This window comes from Ambystoma mexicanum, assembly GCF_040938575.1.
Source record: "Ambystoma mexicanum isolate Mex_15411 chromosome 12 unlocalized genomic scaffold, UKY_AmexF1_1 Mex_chr12_unloc.1, whole genome shotgun sequence".
NCBI classification, from domain to species: Eukaryota; Metazoa; Chordata; class Amphibia; order Caudata; family Ambystomatidae; genus Ambystoma; species Ambystoma mexicanum.
Window position 1 is genome coordinate 14,607,625 of NW_027182322.1, and position 18,446 is coordinate 14,626,070.

Here is an 18,446-nt window from a genome sequence, read left to right on the forward strand (position 1 = left end):
TAACAAGTTACAGAACCTGATCAACTTAGGTTGACAACAGAGGTACATATGTGGCCACATCCAGTGAAAACAAATTATTTTTAAAGCTAGCCATCATATGCTACAAAGGTACAATGGTGGAGCTATCCATTCGGAACCAAAACAATCGACTGAAAAGAAACGCAAGGCAATGCCAATCCTTTCACGATTCTGCACGGTTAAAACTGTGGTGTGATGGTACTCTCTGTGCATTTCTATTTGTAGTGATTGTGAAGGCATACAGGATGTTGACACTGGCAGGGACGCAAACCTCACTGATATATTACAGGCAGGTTTGCGATACGGGCACCAGCGTTTTCTCAGACAAATAGATATGAATGTCGATGATCCTATAATCATGGCCCGAGTTGCAGTGTGAAATACAAAATAACCGGGACAAAATCACACTGATGTTTATGCAAATGGAGATGTCGGGGACTGAACCCGGGACCTCATACATGCGAAGCATGTGCTCTACCACTGAGCTACATCCCCTCGGTGTGTGGTGAGTCTGTCCTGCAGACATCTTTTCCTGGGAGAATTCTTCTGGTCAAAATATGCTGCCAACTGAAGCACTAGCAAAAGACCAGGGAAAACGGGAGCAAGACTGGAAAAGCACATGGTCACACTGAAGCAGTGTGCATTATGCTTCTCCATAAGAGATGACTTCCAGGGGAAGTATTCCACCAGAGGATTACCGTGATCAAAGAGCCATCTAGTGGACAGAGACCATATGACAGTCAAAAAAAGGGAAACAATTGGAGATGCCAGGGATTGGACCCGGGGCCTCATACATGCAAAGCAAGTGCTCTACCACTGAGCTACATCCCCTCGGTATGCAGTGTGTCTGTCCTGCAGACATAATTTTCAGGGAGAACTCTTCTGGTCAAAACATTCTGCCGAGTGAAGCACTAGCAAAAGAGCAGGGAAAACTGGAGCAAGAATGGAAAACCTCATGGTCACACTGAAGCAGTGTGCATTTTGCTTCTCCATAAGAGATGACTTCCAAGGGAAGATTTCCACCAGAGGATTACTGTGCTCAAAGGGCCATCTAGTGGATAGAGATCATATGACAGTCAAAAAGAGAAACAAGTGGAAATGCCCCGGGTCCTCATACATGCAAAGCATGCGCTCTACCACTGAGCTACACCCCCGCTGAGAGGACACTTCCTCATCACACCTAGAAGCTTCAGGAGGGAGTGGGCTAAGTAAGGAAAGGGGTTTGCAGTAGTGCATATGAAAAAACATGACAGCTGCCAAATTACATCTTACTACTTACAATGACAAAGTTAAAGCGCCAGGTCGATCTCATCACGTTGGTGCCTGAGACATCACATAATGTGACACGGCCATCTCGGATAGATGCCCCAGATTTGAGAAGTGTAGTTATGGAGAAAAAATAAATATATATATATATATATATATATATATATATATATATATATATATATATGTATGTCTTCAAACACCAAAAATGAGATAGCACCATTTCGTGCAGGAATTCCTCCAGCCGAAAGCCCACAAATGTTGCTGGATAGACTGACACCTCTTTCGGATGTCCTTCTGTATTTGCTGGCTAGTGGAAAGCAACGTGGACCCACCACTCTATAGCTCTGCCGTCATGAGTGTCCATAGCACACTCGGCAGATGTCGCTTCTCTAGGCAGACAAGCAGTGGAATTCTGCGGAAGGTCAATGGTGCTTCCATTGGTTTTGCCACTAGGCGATCCATTGCAGCCCTAGAATGAAGCATAACCCGCTGAATGCATTCAGGGTGTTCTGCGGTGGGAAAGGTCAGAGGGGGTGATAGTTGGTGAGCGTGCACAGCACCTCAGAATGACACCACTGCCTAGCAGGGGGACCGGTGGAGACACTATTCTCAGCCAATGCCCCTCTGTCTGAACGAGTCTGCCTTGTGTCGTCCCGGTAAGAGATCAGGCTAACAGGCTTCCAATGAAAAAAGCAGACATCACACTGAAGCATGGTGCACCGTGCATGTCCACAATCATCGGCTCCAAAGAGAAGACGTTCAGGAACAGGATTTAGTATGGCAAAAGAACACATCATCCTAATTCCTATGTACAGGATAAAAAGCCCACAATTGAGGAAAAATATCACATGGAGATGCCTGGGATCGAACCTGTGGCCTCATATTTCCCAAGTATGTGCTCTACCACTGAGTTACATCCCCACTGCCAGCAAGGAACTGTGAAATCTACCAGATGCTGGCTGGCTGCTTGGGACTAACAGCGCCCAGAACTGACGGTAACTGTCGAATTGGAGTTTCCAAATGGCAGACTTCATTTTAGAGCCACCTGTGTCTGGTTGTCCATAGAAACATGCAGAAAGGCTGCCCCCCCATGCAATTCCCCTGACCAACTAATGAAAAATATCAATATGTTCAAGACTTTTGCTTTTAGAAGCCAGAGATAGGCCCCAGCAGCAGAGCTGGTAGGATATTCCAGCTCAAAACTAACAAGTTACAGAACCTGATCGACTTAGGTTGACAACAGAGGCACATCTGTGGCCACATCCAGTGAAAACAAATTATTTTTAAAGCTAGCCATCATATGCTACAAAGGTACAATGGTGGAGCTATACATTCGGAACCAAAACAATCGACTGAAAAGAAACGCAAGGCAATGCGAATCCTTTCACGATTCTGCACCGTTAAAACTGTGGTGTGAAGGTTCTCTCTGTGCATTTCTATTTGTAGTGATTGTGAAGGCATACAGGATGTTGACACTGGCAGGGACGTAAACCTCAGTGATATATTATAGGCAGGTTTGCCATACGGGCACCAGCGTTTTCTCAGACAAATAGATATGAATGTCGATGATCCTATAATCATGGCCCGAGTTGCAGTGTGAAATACAAAATAACCGGGACAAAATCACACTGATGTTTATGCAAATGGAGATGCCGGGGATTGAACCCGGGACCTCATACATGCGAAGCATGCGCTCTACCACTGAGCTACATCCCCTCGGTGTGCAGTGGGCCTGTCCTGCAGACATCTTTTCCTGGGAGAATTCTTCCGGTTAAAATATGCTGCCAACTGAAGCACTAGCAAAAGACCAGGGAAAACGGGAGCAAGACTGGAAAAGCACATGGTCAGCTGAAGCAGTGTGCATTATGCTTCTCCATAAGAGATGACTTCCAGGGGAAGTATTCCACCAGAGGATTACCGTGCTCAAAGAGCCATCTAGTGGACAGAGACCATATGACAGTCAAAAAAAGGGAAACAATTGGAGATGCCAGGGATTGGACCCAGGGCCTCATCCATGCAAAGCAAGTGCTCTACCACTGAGCTACATCCCCTTGGTATGCAGTGTGTCTGTCCCGCAGACATAATTTTCAGGGAGAACTCTTCTGGTCAAAACATTCTGCCGAGTGAAGCACTAGCAAAAGAGCAGGGAAAACTGGAGCAAGAATGGAAAACCTCATGGTCACACTGAAGCAGTGTGCATTTTGCTTCTCCATAAGAGATGACTTCCAGGGGAAGATTTCCACCAGAGGATTACTGTGCTCAAAGGGCCATCTAGTGGATAGAGATCATATGACAGTCAAAAAGAGAAACAAGTGGAAATGCCCCAGGTCCTCATACATGCAAAGCATGCGCTCTACCACTGAGCTACATCCCCGCTGAGAGGACACTTCCTCATCACACCTAAAAGCTTCAGGAGGGAGTGGGCTAAGTAAGGAAAGGGGTTTGCAGTAGTGCATATGAAAAAACATGACAACTGCCAAATTACATCTTACTACTTACAATGACAAAGTTAAAGCGCCAGGTCGATCTCATCACGTTGGTGCCTGAGACATCACATAATGTGACACAGCCATCTCGGATAGATGCCCCAGATTTGAGAAGTGTAGTTATGGAGAAAAAATAAATATATATATATATATATATGTATGTCTTCAAACACCAAAAATGAGATAGCACCATTTCGCGCAGGAATTCCTCCAGCCGAAAGCCCACAAATGTTGCTGGATAGACTGACACCTCTTTCGGATGTCCTTCTGTATTTGCTGGCTAGTGGAAAGCAACGTGGACCCACCACTCTATAGCTCTGCCGTCATGAGTGTCCCTAGCACACTCGGCAGATGTCGCTTCTCTAGGCAGACAAGCAGTGGAATTCTGCGGAAGTCAATGGTGCTTCCATTGGTTTTGCCACTAGGCGATCCATTGCAGCCCTAGAATGAAGCATAACCCGCTGAATGCATTCAGGGTGTTCTGCGGTGGGAAAGGTCAGAGGGGGTGATAGTTGGTGAGCGTGCACAGCACCTCAGAATGATACCACTGCCTAGCAGGGGGACCGGTGGAGACACTATTTTCAGCCAATGCCCCTCTGTCTGAACGAGTCTGCCTTGTGTCATCCCGGTAAGAGATCAGGCTAACAGGCTTCCAATGAAAAAAGCAGACATCACACTGAAGCATGGTGCACCGTGCATGTCCACAATCATCGGCTCCAAAGAGAAGACGTTCAGCAACAGGATTTAGTATGGCAAAAGAACACATCATCCTAATTCCCATGTACAGGAAAAAGCCAACACTTGAGGAAACATATCATATGGAGATGCCGGGGATCGAACCTGTGGCCTCATACTTCCAAAGCATGTGCTCTACCACTGAGTTACAGCCCTGCTGCCAGCAAAGACCTATGAAATCTACCAGATACTGGCTGGCTGCTTGGGACTAACAGCGCCCAGAACTGATGGTAACTGTCGAATTGGAGTTTCCAAATGGCGGACTTCATTTTAGAGCCACCTGTGTCTGGTTGTCCATAGAAACATGCAGAAAAGCTGCCCCCCCTGTAATCCCCCTGATCAACTTATGAAAAATATCAATATGTTCAAGGCTTTTGCTTTTAGAAGCAGAAGATAGGCCCCCAGCAGCAGAGCTGGTAGCATATTCCAGCTCAAAACTAACAAGTTACAGAACCTGATCAACTTAGGTTGACAACAGAGGTACATATGTGGCCACATCCAGTGAAAACAAATTATTTTTAAAGCTAGCCATCATATGCTACAAAGGTACAATGGTGGAGCTATCCATTCGGAACCAAAACAATCGACTGAAAAGAAACGCAAGGCAATGCCAATCCTTTCACGATTCTGCACGGTTAAAACTGTGGTGTGATGGTACTCTCTGTGCATTTCTATTTGTAGTGATTGTGAAGGCATACAGGATGTTGACACTGGCAGGGACGCAAACCTCACTGATATATTACAGGCAGGTTTGCGATACGGGCACCAGCGTTTTCTCAGACAAATAGATATGAATGTCGATGATCCTATAATCATGGCCCGAGTTGCAGTGTGAAATACAAAATAACCGGGACAAAATCACACTGATGTTTATGCAAATGGAGATGTCGGGGACTGAACCCGGGACCTCATACATGCGAAGCATGTGCTCTACCACTGAGCTACATCCCCTCGGTGTGTGGTGAGTCTGTCCTGCAGACATCTTTTCCTGGGAGAATTCTTCTGGTCAAAATATGCTGCCAACTGAAGCACTAGCAAAAGACCAGGGAAAACGGGAGCAAGACTGGAAAAGCACATGGTCACACTGAAGCAGTGTGCATTATGCTTCTCCATAAGAGATGACTTCCAGGGGAAGTATTCCACCAGAGGATTACCGTGATCAAAGAGCCATCTAGTGGACAGAGACCATATGACAGTCAAAAAAAGGGAAACAATTGGAGATGCCAGGGATTGGACCCGGGGCCTCATACATGCAAAGCAAGTGCTCTACCACTGAGCTACATCCCCTCGGTATGCAGTGTGTCTGTCCTGCAGACATAATTTTCAGGGAGAACTCTTCTGGTCAAAACATTCTGCCGAGTGAAGCACTAGCAAAAGAGCAGGGAAAACTGGAGCAAGAATGGAAAACCTCATGGTCACACTGAAGCAGTGTGCATTTTGCTTCTCCATAAGAGATGACTTCCAAGGGAAGATTTCCACCAGAGGATTACTGTGCTCAAAGGGCCATCTAGTGGATAGAGATCATATGACAGTCAAAAAGAGAAACAAGTGGAAATGCCCCGGGTCCTCATACATGCAAAGCATGCGCTCTACCACTGAGCTACACCCCCGCTGAGAGGACACTTCCTCATCACACCTAGAAGCTTCAGGAGGGAGTGGGCTAAGTAAGGAAAGGGGTTTGCAGTAGTGCATATGAAAAAACATGACAGCTGCCAAATTACATCTTACTACTTACAATGACAAAGTTAAAGCGCCAGGTCGATCTCATCACGTTGGTGCCTGAGACATCACATAATGTGACACGGCCATCTCGGATAGATGCCCCAGATTTGAGAAGTGTAGTTATGGAGAAAAAATAAATATATATATATATATATATATATATATATATATATATATATATATATATATATATGTATGTCTTCAAACACCAAAAATGAGATAGCACCATTTCGTGCAGGAATTCCTCCAGCCGAAAGCCCACAAATGTTGCTGGATAGACTGACACCTCTTTCGGATGTCCTTCTGTATTTGCTGGCTAGTGGAAAGCAACGTGGACCCACCACTCTATAGCTCTGCCGTCATGAGTGTCCATAGCACACTCGGCAGATGTCGCTTCTCTAGGCAGACAAGCAGTGGAATTCTGCGGAAGGTCAATGGTGCTTCCATTGGTTTTGCCACTAGGCGATCCATTGCAGCCCTAGAATGAAGCATAACCCGCTGAATGCATTCAGGGTGTTCTGCGGTGGGAAAGGTCAGAGGGGGTGATAGTTGGTGAGCGTGCACAGCACCTCAGAATGACACCACTGCCTAGCAGGGGGACCGGTGGAGACACTATTCTCAGCCAATGCCCCTCTGTCTGAACGAGTCTGCCTTGTGTCGTCCCGGTAAGAGATCAGGCTAACAGGCTTCCAATGAAAAAAGCAGACATCACACTGAAGCATGGTGCACCGTGCATGTCCACAATCATCGGCTCCAAAGAGAAGACGTTCAGGAACAGGATTTAGTATGGCAAAAGAACACATCATCCTAATTCCTATGTACAGGATAAAAAGCCCACAATTGAGGAAAAATATCACATGGAGATGCCTGGGATCGAACCTGTGGCCTCATATTTCCCAAGTATGTGCTCTACCACTGAGTTACATCCCCACTGCCAGCAAGGAACTGTGAAATCTACCAGATGCTGGCTGGCTGCTTGGGACTAACAGCGCCCAGAACTGACGGTAACTGTCGAATTGGAGTTTCCAAATGGCAGACTTCATTTTAGAGCCACCTGTGTCTGGTTGTCCATAGAAACATGCAGAAAGGCTGCCCCCCCATGCAATTCCCCTGACCAACTAATGAAAAATATCAATATGTTCAAGACTTTTGCTTTTAGAAGCCAGAGATAGGCCCCAGCAGCAGAGCTGGTAGGATATTCCAGCTCAAAACTAACAAGTTACAGAACCTGATCGACTTAGGTTGACAACAGAGGCACATCTGTGGCCACATCCAGTGAAAACAAATTATTTTTAAAGCTAGCCATCATATGCTACAAAGGTACAATGGTGGAGCTATACATTCGGAACCAAAACAATCGACTGAAAAGAAACGCAAGGCAATGCGAATCCTTTCACGATTCTGCACCGTTAAAACTGTGGTGTGAAGGTTCTCTCTGTGCATTTCTATTTGTAGTGATTGTGAAGGCATACAGGATGTTGACACTGGCAGGGACGTAAACCTCAGTGATATATTATAGGCAGGTTTGCCATACGGGCACCAGCGTTTTCTCAGACAAATAGATATGAATGTCGATGATCCTATAATCATGGCCCGAGTTGCAGTGTGAAATACAAAATAACCGGGACAAAATCACACTGATGTTTATGCAAATGGAGATGCCGGGGATTGAACCCGGGACCTCATACATGCGAAGCATGCGCTCTACCACTGAGCTACATCCCCTCGGTGTGCAGTGGGCCTGTCCTGCAGACATCTTTTCCTGGGAGAATTCTTCCGGTTAAAATATGCTGCCAACTGAAGCACTAGCAAAAGACCAGGGAAAACGGGAGCAAGACTGGAAAAGCACATGGTCAGCTGAAGCAGTGTGCATTATGCTTCTCCATAAGAGATGACTTCCAGGGGAAGTATTCCACCAGAGGATTACCGTGCTCAAAGAGCCATCTAGTGGACAGAGACCATATGACAGTCAAAAAAAGGGAAACAATTGGAGATGCCAGGGATTGGACCCAGGGCCTCATCCATGCAAAGCAAGTGCTCTACCACTGAGCTACATCCCCTTGGTATGCAGTGTGTCTGTCCCGCAGACATAATTTTCAGGGAGAACTCTTCTGGTCAAAACATTCTGCCGAGTGAAGCACTAGCAAAAGAGCAGGGAAAACTGGAGCAAGAATGGAAAACCTCATGGTCACACTGAAGCAGTGTGCATTTTGCTTCTCCATAAGAGATGACTTCCAGGGGAAGATTTCCACCAGAGGATTACTGTGCTCAAAGGGCCATCTAGTGGATAGAGATCATATGACAGTCAAAAAGAGAAACAAGTGGAAATGCCCCAGGTCCTCATACATGCAAAGCATGCGCTCTACCACTGAGCTACATCCCCGCTGAGAGGACACTTCCTCATCACACCTAAAAGCTTCAGGAGGGAGTGGGCTAAGTAAGGAAAGGGGTTTGCAGTAGTGCATATGAAAAAACATGACAACTGCCAAATTACATCTTACTACTTACAATGACAAAGTTAAAGCGCCAGGTCGATCTCATCACGTTGGTGCCTGAGACATCACATAATGTGACACAGCCATCTCGGATAGATGCCCCAGATTTGAGAAGTGTAGTTATGGAGAAAAAATAAATATATATATATATATATATGTATGTCTTCAAACACCAAAAATGAGATAGCACCATTTCGCGCAGGAATTCCTCCAGCCGAAAGCCCACAAATGTTGCTGGATAGACTGACACCTCTTTCGGATGTCCTTCTGTATTTGCTGGCTAGTGGAAAGCAACGTGGACCCACCACTCTATAGCTCTGCCGTCATGAGTGTCCCTAGCACACTCGGCAGATGTCGCTTCTCTAGGCAGACAAGCAGTGGAATTCTGCGGAAGTCAATGGTGCTTCCATTGGTTTTGCCACTAGGCGATCCATTGCAGCCCTAGAATGAAGCATAACCCGCTGAATGCATTCAGGGTGTTCTGCGGTGGGAAAGGTCAGAGGGGGTGATAGTTGGTGAGCGTGCACAGCACCTCAGAATGATACCACTGCCTAGCAGGGGGACCGGTGGAGACACTATTTTCAGCCAATGCCCCTCTGTCTGAACGAGTCTGCCTTGTGTCATCCCGGTAAGAGATCAGGCTAACAGGCTTCCAATGAAAAAAGCAGACATCACACTGAAGCATGGTGCACCGTGCATGTCCACAATCATCGGCTCCAAAGAGAAGACGTTCAGCAACAGGATTTAGTATGGCAAAAGAACACATCATCCTAATTCCCATGTACAGGAAAAAGCCAACACTTGAGGAAACATATCATATGGAGATGCCGGGGATCGAACCTGTGGCCTCATACTTCCAAAGCATGTGCTCTACCACTGAGTTACAGCCCTGCTGCCAGCAAAGACCTATGAAATCTACCAGATACTGGCTGGCTGCTTGGGACTAACAGCGCCCAGAACTGATGGTAACTGTCGAATTGGAGTTTCCAAATGGCGGACTTCTTTTTAGAGCCACCTGTGTCTGGTTGTCCATAGAAACATGCAGAAAAGCTGCCCCCCCTGTAATCCCCCTGATCAACTTATGAAAAATATCAATATGTTCAAGGCTTTTGCTTTTAGAAGCAGAAGATAGGCCCCCAGCAGCAGAGCTGGTAGCATATTCCAGCTCAAAACTAACAAGTTACAGAACCTGATCAACTTAGGTTGACAACAGAGGTACATATGTGGCCACATCCAGTGAAAACAAATTATTTTTAAAGCTAGCCATCATATGCTACAAAGGTACAATGGTGGAGCTATCCATTCGGAACCAAAACAATCGACTGAAAAGAAACGCAAGGCAATGCCAATCCTTTCACGATTCTGCACGGTTAAAACTGTGGTGTGATGGTACTCTCTGTGCATTTCTATTTGTAGTGATTGTGAAGGCATACAGGATGTTGACACTGGCAGGGACGCAAACCTCACTGATATATTACAGGCAGGTTTGCGATACGGGCACCAGCGTTTTCTCAGACAAATAGATATGAATGTCGATGATCCTATAATCATGGCCCGAGTTGCAGTGTGAAATACAAAATAACCGGGACAAAATCACACTGATGTTTATGCAAATGGAGATGTCGGGGACTGAACCCGGGACCTCATACATGCGAAGCATGTGCTCTACCACTGAGCTACATCCCCTCGGTGTGTGGTGAGTCTGTCCTGCAGACATCTTTTCCTGGGAGAATTCTTCTGGTCAAAATATGCTGCCAACTGAAGCACTAGCAAAAGACCAGGGAAAACGGGAGCAAGACTGGAAAAGCACATGGTCACACTGAAGCAGTGTGCATTATGCTTCTCCATAAGAGATGACTTCCAGGGGAAGTATTCCACCAGAGGATTACCGTGATCAAAGAGCCATCTAGTGGACAGAGACCATATGACAGTCAAAAAAAGGGAAACAATTGGAGATGCCAGGGATTGGACCCGGGGCCTCATACATGCAAAGCAAGTGCTCTACCACTGAGCTACATCCCCTCGGTATGCAGTGTGTCTGTCCTGCAGACATAATTTTCAGGGAGAACTCTTCTGGTCAAAACATTCTGCCGAGTGAAGCACTAGCAAAAGAGCAGGGAAAACTGGAGCAAGAATGGAAAACCTCATGGTCACACTGAAGCAGTGTGCATTTTGCTTCTCCATAAGAGATGACTTCCAAGGGAAGATTTCCACCAGAGGATTACTGTGCTCAAAGGGCCATCTAGTGGATAGAGATCATATGACAGTCAAAAAGAGAAACAAGTGGAAATGCCCCGGGTCCTCATACATGCAAAGCATGCGCTCTACCACTGAGCTACACCCCCGCTGAGAGGACACTTCCTCATCACACCTAGAAGCTTCAGGAGGGAGTGGGCTAAGTAAGGAAAGGGGTTTGCAGTAGTGCATATGAAAAAACATGACAGCTGCCAAATTACATCTTACTACTTACAATGACAAAGTTAAAGCGCCAGGTCGATCTCATCACGTTGGTGCCTGAGACATCACATAATGTGACACGGCCATCTCGGATAGATGCCCCAGATTTGAGAAGTGTAGTTATGGAGAAAAAATAAATATATATATATATATATATATATATATATATATATATATATATGTATGTCTTCAAACACCAAAAATGAGATAGCACCATTTCGTGCAGGAATTCCTCCAGCCGAAAGCCCACAAATGTTGCTGGATAGACTGACACCTCTTTCGGATGTCCTTCTGTATTTGCTGGCTAGTGGAAAGCAACGTGGACCCACCACTCTATAGCTCTGCCGTCATGAGTGTCCATAGCACACTCGGCAGATGTCGCTTCTCTAGGCAGACAAGCAGTGGAATTCTGCGGAAGGTCAATGGTGCTTCCATTGGTTTTGCCACTAGGCGATCCATTGCAGCCCTAGAATGAAGCATAACCCGCTGAATGCATTCAGGGTGTTCTGCGGTGGGAAAGGTCAGAGGGGGTGATAGTTGGTGAGCGTGCACAGCACCTCAGAATGACACCACTGCCTAGCAGGGGGACCGGTGGAGACACTATTCTCAGCCAATGCCCCTCTGTCTGAACGAGTCTGCCTTGTGTCGTCCCGGTAAGAGATCAGGCTAACAGGCTTCCAATGAAAAAAGCAGACATCACACTGAAGCATGGTGCACCGTGCATGTCCACAATCATCGGCTCCAAAGAGAAGACGTTCAGGAACAGGATTTAGTATGGCAAAAGAACACATCATCCTAATTCCTATGTACAGGATAAAAAGCCCACAATTGAGGAAAAATATCACATGGAGATGCCTGGGATCGAACCTGTGGCCTCATATTTCCCAAGTATGTGCTCTACCACTGAGTTACATCCCCACTGCCAGCAAGGAACTGTGAAATCTACCAGATGCTGGCTGGCTGCTTGGGACTAACAGCGCCCAGAACTGACGGTAACTGTCGAATTGGAGTTTCCAAATGGCAGACTTCATTTTAGAGCCACCTGTGTCTGGTTGTCCATAGAAACATGCAGAAAGGCTGCCCCCCCATGCAATTCCCCTGACCAACTAATGAAAAATATCAATATGTTCAAGACTTTTGCTTTTAGAAGCCAGAGATAGGCCCCAGCAGCAGAGCTGGTAGGATATTCCAGCTCAAAACTAACAAGTTACAGAACCTGATCGACTTAGGTTGACAACAGAGGCACATCTGTGGCCACATCCAGTGAAAACAAATTATTTTTAAAGCTAGCCATCATATGCTACAAAGGTACAATGGTGGAGCTATACATTCGGAACCAAAACAATCGACTGAAAAGAAACGCAAGGCAATGCGAATCCTTTCACGATTCTGCACCGTTAAAACTGTGGTGTGAAGGTTCTCTCTGTGCATTTCTATTTGTAGTGATTGTGAAGGCATACAGGATGTTGACACTGGCAGGGACGTAAACCTCAGTGATATATTATAGGCAGGTTTGCCATACGGGCACCAGCGTTTTCTCAGACAAATAGATATGAATGTCGATGATCCTATAATCATGGCCCGAGTTGCAGTGTGAAATACAAAATAACCGGGACAAAATCACACTGATGTTTATGCAAATGGAGATGCCGGGGATTGAACCCGGGACCTCATACATGCGAAGCATGCGCTCTACCACTGAGCTACATCCCCTCGGTGTGCAGTGGGCCTGTCCTGCAGACATCTTTTCCTGGGAGAATTCTTCCGGTTAAAATATGCTGCCAACTGAAGCACTAGCAAAAGACCAGGGAAAACGGGAGCAAGACTGGAAAAGCACATGGTCAGCTGAAGCAGTGTGCATTATGCTTCTCCATAAGAGATGACTTCCAGGGGAAGTATTCCACCAGAGGATTACCGTGCTCAAAGAGCCATCTAGTGGACAGAGACCATATGACAGTCAAAAAAAGGGAAACAATTGGAGATGCCAGGGATTGGACCCAGGGCCTCATCCATGCAAAGCAAGTGCTCTACCACTGAGCTACATCCCCTTGGTATGCAGTGTGTCTGTCCCGCAGACATAATTTTCAGGGAGAACTCTTCTGGTCAAAACATTCTGCCGAGTGAAGCACTAGCAAAAGAGCAGGGAAAACTGGAGCAAGAATGGAAAACCTCATGGTCACACTGAAGCAGTGTGCATTTTGCTTCTCCATAAGAGATGACTTCCAGGGGAAGATTTCCACCAGAGGATTACTGTGCTCAAAGGGCCATCTAGTGGATAGAGATCATATGACAGTCAAAAAGAGAAACAAGTGGAAATGCCCCAGGTCCTCATACATGCAAAGCATGCGCTCTACCACTGAGCTACATCCCCGCTGAGAGGACACTTCCTCATCACACCTAAAAGCTTCAGGAGGGAGTGGGCTAAGTAAGGAAAGGGGTTTGCAGTAGTGCATATGAAAAAACATGACAACTGCCAAATTACATCTTACTACTTACAATGACAAAGTTAAAGCGCCAGGTCGATCTCATCACGTTGGTGCCTGAGACATCACATAATGTGACACAGCCATCTCGGATAGATGCCCCAGATTTGAGAAGTGTAGTTATGGAGAAAAAATAAATATATATATATATATATATGTATGTCTTCAAACACCAAAAATGAGATAGCACCATTTCGCGCAGGAATTCCTCCAGCCGAAAGCCCACAAATGTTGCTGGATAGACTGACACCTCTTTCGGATGTCCTTCTGTATTTGCTGGCTAGTGGAAAGCAACGTGGACCCACCACTCTATAGCTCTGCCGTCATGAGTGTCCATAGCACACTCGGCAGATGTCGCTTCTCTAGGCAGACAAGCAGTGGAATTCTGCGGAAGGTCAATGGTGCTTCCATTGGTTTTGCCACTAGGCGATCCATTGCAGCCCTAGAATGAAGCATAACCCGCTGAATGCATTCAGGGTGTTCTGCGGTGGGAAAGGTCAGAGGGGGTGATAGTTGGTGAGCGTGCACAGCACCTCAGAATGACACCACTGCCTAGCAGGGGGACCGGTGGAGACACTATTCTCAGCCAATGCCCCTCTGTCTGAACGAGTCTGCCTTGTGTCGTCCCGGTAAGAGATCAGGCTAACAGGCTTCCAATGAAAAAAGCAGACATCACACTGAAGCATGGTGCACCGTGCATGTCCACAATCATCGGCTCCAAAGAGAAGACGTTCAGGAACAGGATTTAGTATGGCAAAAGAACACATCATCCTAATTCCTATGTACAGTATAAAAAGCCCACAATTGAGGAAAAATATCACATGGAAATGCCTGGGATCGAACCTGTGGCCTCATACTTCCCAAGTATGTGCTCTACCACTGAATTACATCCCCACTGCCAGCAAGGAACTGTGAAATCTACCAGATGCTGGCTGGCTGCTTGGGACTAACAGCTCCCAGAACTGACGGTAACTGTCGAATTGGAGTTTCCAAATGGCAGACTTCATTTTAGAGCCACCTGTGTCTGGTTGTCCATAGAAACATGCAGAAAGGCTGCCCCCCCCCCATGCAATTCCCCTGACCAACTAATGAAAAATATCAATATGTTCAAGACTTTTGCTTTTAGAAGCCAGAGATAGGCCCCAGCAGCAGAGCTGGTAGGATATTCCAGCTCAAAACTAACAAGTTACAGAACCTGATCGACTTAGGTTGACAACAGAGGCACATCTGTGGCCACATCCAGTGAAAACAAATTATTTTTAAAGCTAGGCATCATATGCTACAAAGGTACAATGGTGGAGCTATACATTCGGAACCAAAACAATCGACTGAAAAGAAACGCAAGGCAATGCCAATCCTTTCACGATTCTGCACCGTTAAAACTGTGGTGTGATGTTTCTCTCTGTGCATTTCTATTTGTAGTGATTGTGAAGGCATACAGGATGTTGACACTGGCAGGGACGCAAACCTCAGTGATATATTATAGGCAGGTTTGCCATACGGGCACCAGCGTTTTCTCAGACAAATAAATATGAATGTCGATGATCCTATAATCATGGCCCGAGTTGCAGTGTGAAATACAAAATAACCGGGACAAAATCACACTGATGTTTATGCAAATGGAGATGCCGGGGATTGAACCCGGGACCTCATACATGCGAAGCATGCGCTCTACCACTGAGCTACATCCCCTCGGTGTGCGGTGGGCCTGTCCTGCAGACATCTTTTCCTGGGAGAATTCTTCCGGTCAAAATATGCTGCCAACTGAAGCACTAGCAAAAGACCAGGGAAAACGGGAGCAAGACTGGAAAAGCACATGGTCAGCTGAAGCAGTGTGCATTATGCTTCTCCATAAGAGATGACTTCCAGGGGAAGTATTCCACCAGAGGATTACCATGCTCAAAGAGCCATCTAGTGGACAGAGACCATATGACAGTCAAAAAAAGGGAAACAATTGGAGATGCCAGGGATTGGACCCAGGGCCTCATCCATGCAAAGCAAGTGCTCTACCACTGAGCTACATCCCCTCGGTATGCAGTGTGTCTGTCCCGCAGACATAATTTTCAGGGAGAACTCTTCTGGTCAAAACATTCTGCCGAGTGAAGCACTAGCAAAAGAGCAGGGAAAACTGGAGCAAGAATGGAAAACCTCATGGTCACACTGAAGCAGTGTGCATTTTGCTTCTCCATAAGAGATGACTTCCAGGGGAAGATTTCCACCAGAGGATTACTGAGCTCAAAGGGCCATCTAGTGGATAGAGATCATATGACAGTCAAAAAGAGAAACAAGTGGAAATGCCCCAGGTCCTCATACGTGCAAAGCATGCGCTCTACCACTGAGCTACATCCCCGCTGAGAGGACACTTCCTCATCACACCTAAAAGCTTCAGGAGGGAGTGGGCTAAGTAAGGAAAGGGGTTTGCAGTAGTGCATATGAAAAAACATGACAACTGCCAAATTACATCTTACTACTTACAATGACAAAGTTAAAGCGCCAGGTCGATCTCATCACGTTGGTGCCTGAGACATCACATAATGTGACACAGCCATCTCGTATAGATGCCCCAGATTTGAGAAGTGTAGTTATGGAGAAAAAATAAATATATATATATATATATATATATATGTATGTCTTCAAACACCAAAATTGAGATAGCACCATTTCGCGCAGGAATTCCTCCAGCCGAAAGCCCACAAATGTTGCTGGATAGACTGACACCTCTTTGGATGTCCTTCTGTATTTGCTGGCTAGTGTAAAGCAACGTGGACCCACCACTCTATAGCTCTGCCGTCAAGAGTGTCCATAGCACACTGGGCAGATGTCGCTTCTCTAGGCAGACAAGCAGTGGAATTCTGCGGAAGGTCAATGGTGCTTCCATTGGTTTTGCCACTAGGCGATCCATTGCAGCCCTAGAATGAAGCATAGCCCGCTGAATACATTCAGGGTGTTCTGCGGTGGGAAAGGTCAGAGGGGGTGATAGTTGGTGAGCGTGCACAGCACCTCAGAATGACACCACTGCCTAGCAGGGGGACCGGTGGAGACACTATTCTCAGCCAATGCCTCTCTGAACGAGTCTGCCTTGTTTCATCCCGGTAAGAGATCAGGCTAACGGGCTTCCAATGAAAAAAGCAGACATCAGACTGAAGCATGGTGCACCGTGCATGTCCACAATCATCGGCTCCAAAGAGAAGACGTTCAGGAACAGGATTTAGTATGGCAAAAGAACACATCATCCTAATTCCTATGTACAGTATAAAAAGCCCACAATTGAGGAAAAATATCACATGGAAATGCCTGGGATCGAACCTGTGGCCTCATACTTCCCAAGTATGTGCTCTACCACTGAATTACATCCCCACTGCCAGCAAGGAACTGTGAAATCTACCAGATGCTGGCTGGCTGCTTGGGACTAACAGCTCCCAGAACTGACGGTAACTGTCGAATTGGAGTTTCCAAATGGCAGACTTCATTTTAGAGCCACCTGTGTCTGGTTGTCCATAGAAACATGCAGAAAGGCTGCCCCCCCCCATGCAATTCCCCTGACCAACTAATGAAAAATATCAATATGTTCAAGACTTTTGCTTTTAGAAGCCAGAGATAGGCCCCAGCAGCAGAGCTGGTAGGATATTCCAGCTCAAAACTAACAAGTTACAGAACCTGATCGACTTAGGTTGACAACAGAGGCACATCTGTGGCCACATCCAGTGAAAACAAATTATTTTTAAAGCTAGGCATCATATGCTACAAAGGTACAATGGTGGAGCTATACATTCGGAACCAAAACAATCGACTGAAAAGAAACGCAAGGCAATGCCAATCCTTTGACGATTCTGCACCGTTAAAACTGTGGTGTGATGTTTCTCTCTGTGCATTTCTATTTGTAGTGATTGTGAAGGCATACAGGATGTTGACACTGGCAGGGACGCAAACCTCAGTGATATATTATAGGCAGGTTTGCCATACGGGCACCAGCGTTTTCTCAGACAAATAGATATGAATGTCGATGATCCTATAATCATGGCCCGAGTTGCAGTGTGAAATACAAAATAACCGGGACAAAATCACACTGATGTTTATGCAAATGGAGATGCCGGGGATTGAACCCGGGACCTCATACATGCGAAGCATGCGCTCTACCACTGAGCTACATCCCCTCGGTGTGCGGTGGGCCTGTCCTGCAGACATCTTTTCCTGGGAGAATTCTTCCGGTCAAAATATGCTGCCAACTGAAGCACTAGCAAAAGACCAGGGAAAACGGGAGCAAGACTGGAAAAGCACATGGTCAGCTGAAGCAGTGTGCATTATGCTTCTCCATAAGAGATGACTTCCAGGGGAAGTATTCCACCAGAGGATTACCATGCTCAAAGAGCCATCTAGTGGACAGAGACCATATGACAGTCAAAAAAAGGGAAACAATTGGAGATGCCAGGGATTGGACCCAGGGCCTCATCCATGCAAAGCAAGTGCTCTACCACTGAGCTACATCCCCTCGGTATGCAGTGTGTCTGTCCCGCAGACATAATTTTCAGGGAGAACTCTTCTGGTCAAAACATTCTGCCGAGTGAAGCACTAGCAAAAGAGCAGGGAAAACTGGAGCAAGAATGGAAAACCTCATGGTCACACTGAAGCAGTGTGCATTTTGCTTCTCCATAAGAGATGACTTCCAGGGGAAGATTTCCACCAGAGGATTACTGTGCTCAAAGGGCCATCTAGTGGATAGAGATCATATGACAGTCAAAAAGAGAAACAAGTGGAAATGCCCCAGGTCCTCATACATGCAA

General features: G+C 46.3%; 11 non-coding genes across 11 annotated transcripts; all 11 read right to left on the minus strand.

Moving 5' to 3' along the window:
• Positions 1-441: 441 nt before the first annotated feature.
• On the minus strand, positions 442-513 carry TRNAA-CGC (transfer RNA alanine (anticodon CGC)). The gene has a single exon. It is a non-coding gene; the product is annotated as a tRNA-Ala (tRNA).
• Positions 514-777: 264 nt separating this feature from the next.
• On the minus strand, positions 778-849 carry TRNAA-UGC (transfer RNA alanine (anticodon UGC)). The gene has a single exon. It is a non-coding gene; the product is annotated as a tRNA-Ala (tRNA).
• Positions 850-2,931: 2,082 nt separating this feature from the next.
• Positions 2,932-3,003, minus strand: TRNAA-CGC (transfer RNA alanine (anticodon CGC)). Its single transcript has one exon. It is a non-coding gene; the product is annotated as a tRNA-Ala (tRNA).
• A 2,384-nt stretch (positions 3,004-5,387) lies between these two features.
• TRNAA-CGC (transfer RNA alanine (anticodon CGC)) lies at positions 5,388-5,459 on the minus strand. The gene has a single exon. It is a non-coding gene; the product is annotated as a tRNA-Ala (tRNA).
• Positions 5,460-5,723: 264 nt separating this feature from the next.
• On the minus strand, positions 5,724-5,795 carry TRNAA-UGC (transfer RNA alanine (anticodon UGC)). The gene has a single exon. It is a non-coding gene; the product is annotated as a tRNA-Ala (tRNA).
• Positions 5,796-7,883: 2,088 nt separating this feature from the next.
• TRNAA-CGC (transfer RNA alanine (anticodon CGC)) lies at positions 7,884-7,955 on the minus strand. Its single transcript has one exon. It is a non-coding gene; the product is annotated as a tRNA-Ala (tRNA).
• Positions 7,956-10,339: 2,384 nt separating this feature from the next.
• On the minus strand, positions 10,340-10,411 carry TRNAA-CGC (transfer RNA alanine (anticodon CGC)). The gene has a single exon. It is a non-coding gene; the product is annotated as a tRNA-Ala (tRNA).
• Positions 10,412-10,675: 264 nt separating this feature from the next.
• Positions 10,676-10,747, minus strand: TRNAA-UGC (transfer RNA alanine (anticodon UGC)). The gene has a single exon. It is a non-coding gene; the product is annotated as a tRNA-Ala (tRNA).
• Positions 10,748-12,823: 2,076 nt separating this feature from the next.
• Positions 12,824-12,895, minus strand: TRNAA-CGC (transfer RNA alanine (anticodon CGC)). The gene has a single exon. It is a non-coding gene; the product is annotated as a tRNA-Ala (tRNA).
• Positions 12,896-15,285: 2,390 nt separating this feature from the next.
• On the minus strand, positions 15,286-15,357 carry TRNAA-CGC (transfer RNA alanine (anticodon CGC)). Its single transcript has one exon. It is a non-coding gene; the product is annotated as a tRNA-Ala (tRNA).
• Positions 15,358-17,747: 2,390 nt separating this feature from the next.
• TRNAA-CGC (transfer RNA alanine (anticodon CGC)) lies at positions 17,748-17,819 on the minus strand. The gene has a single exon. It is a non-coding gene; the product is annotated as a tRNA-Ala (tRNA).
• Positions 17,820-18,446: the final 627 nt, after the last annotated feature.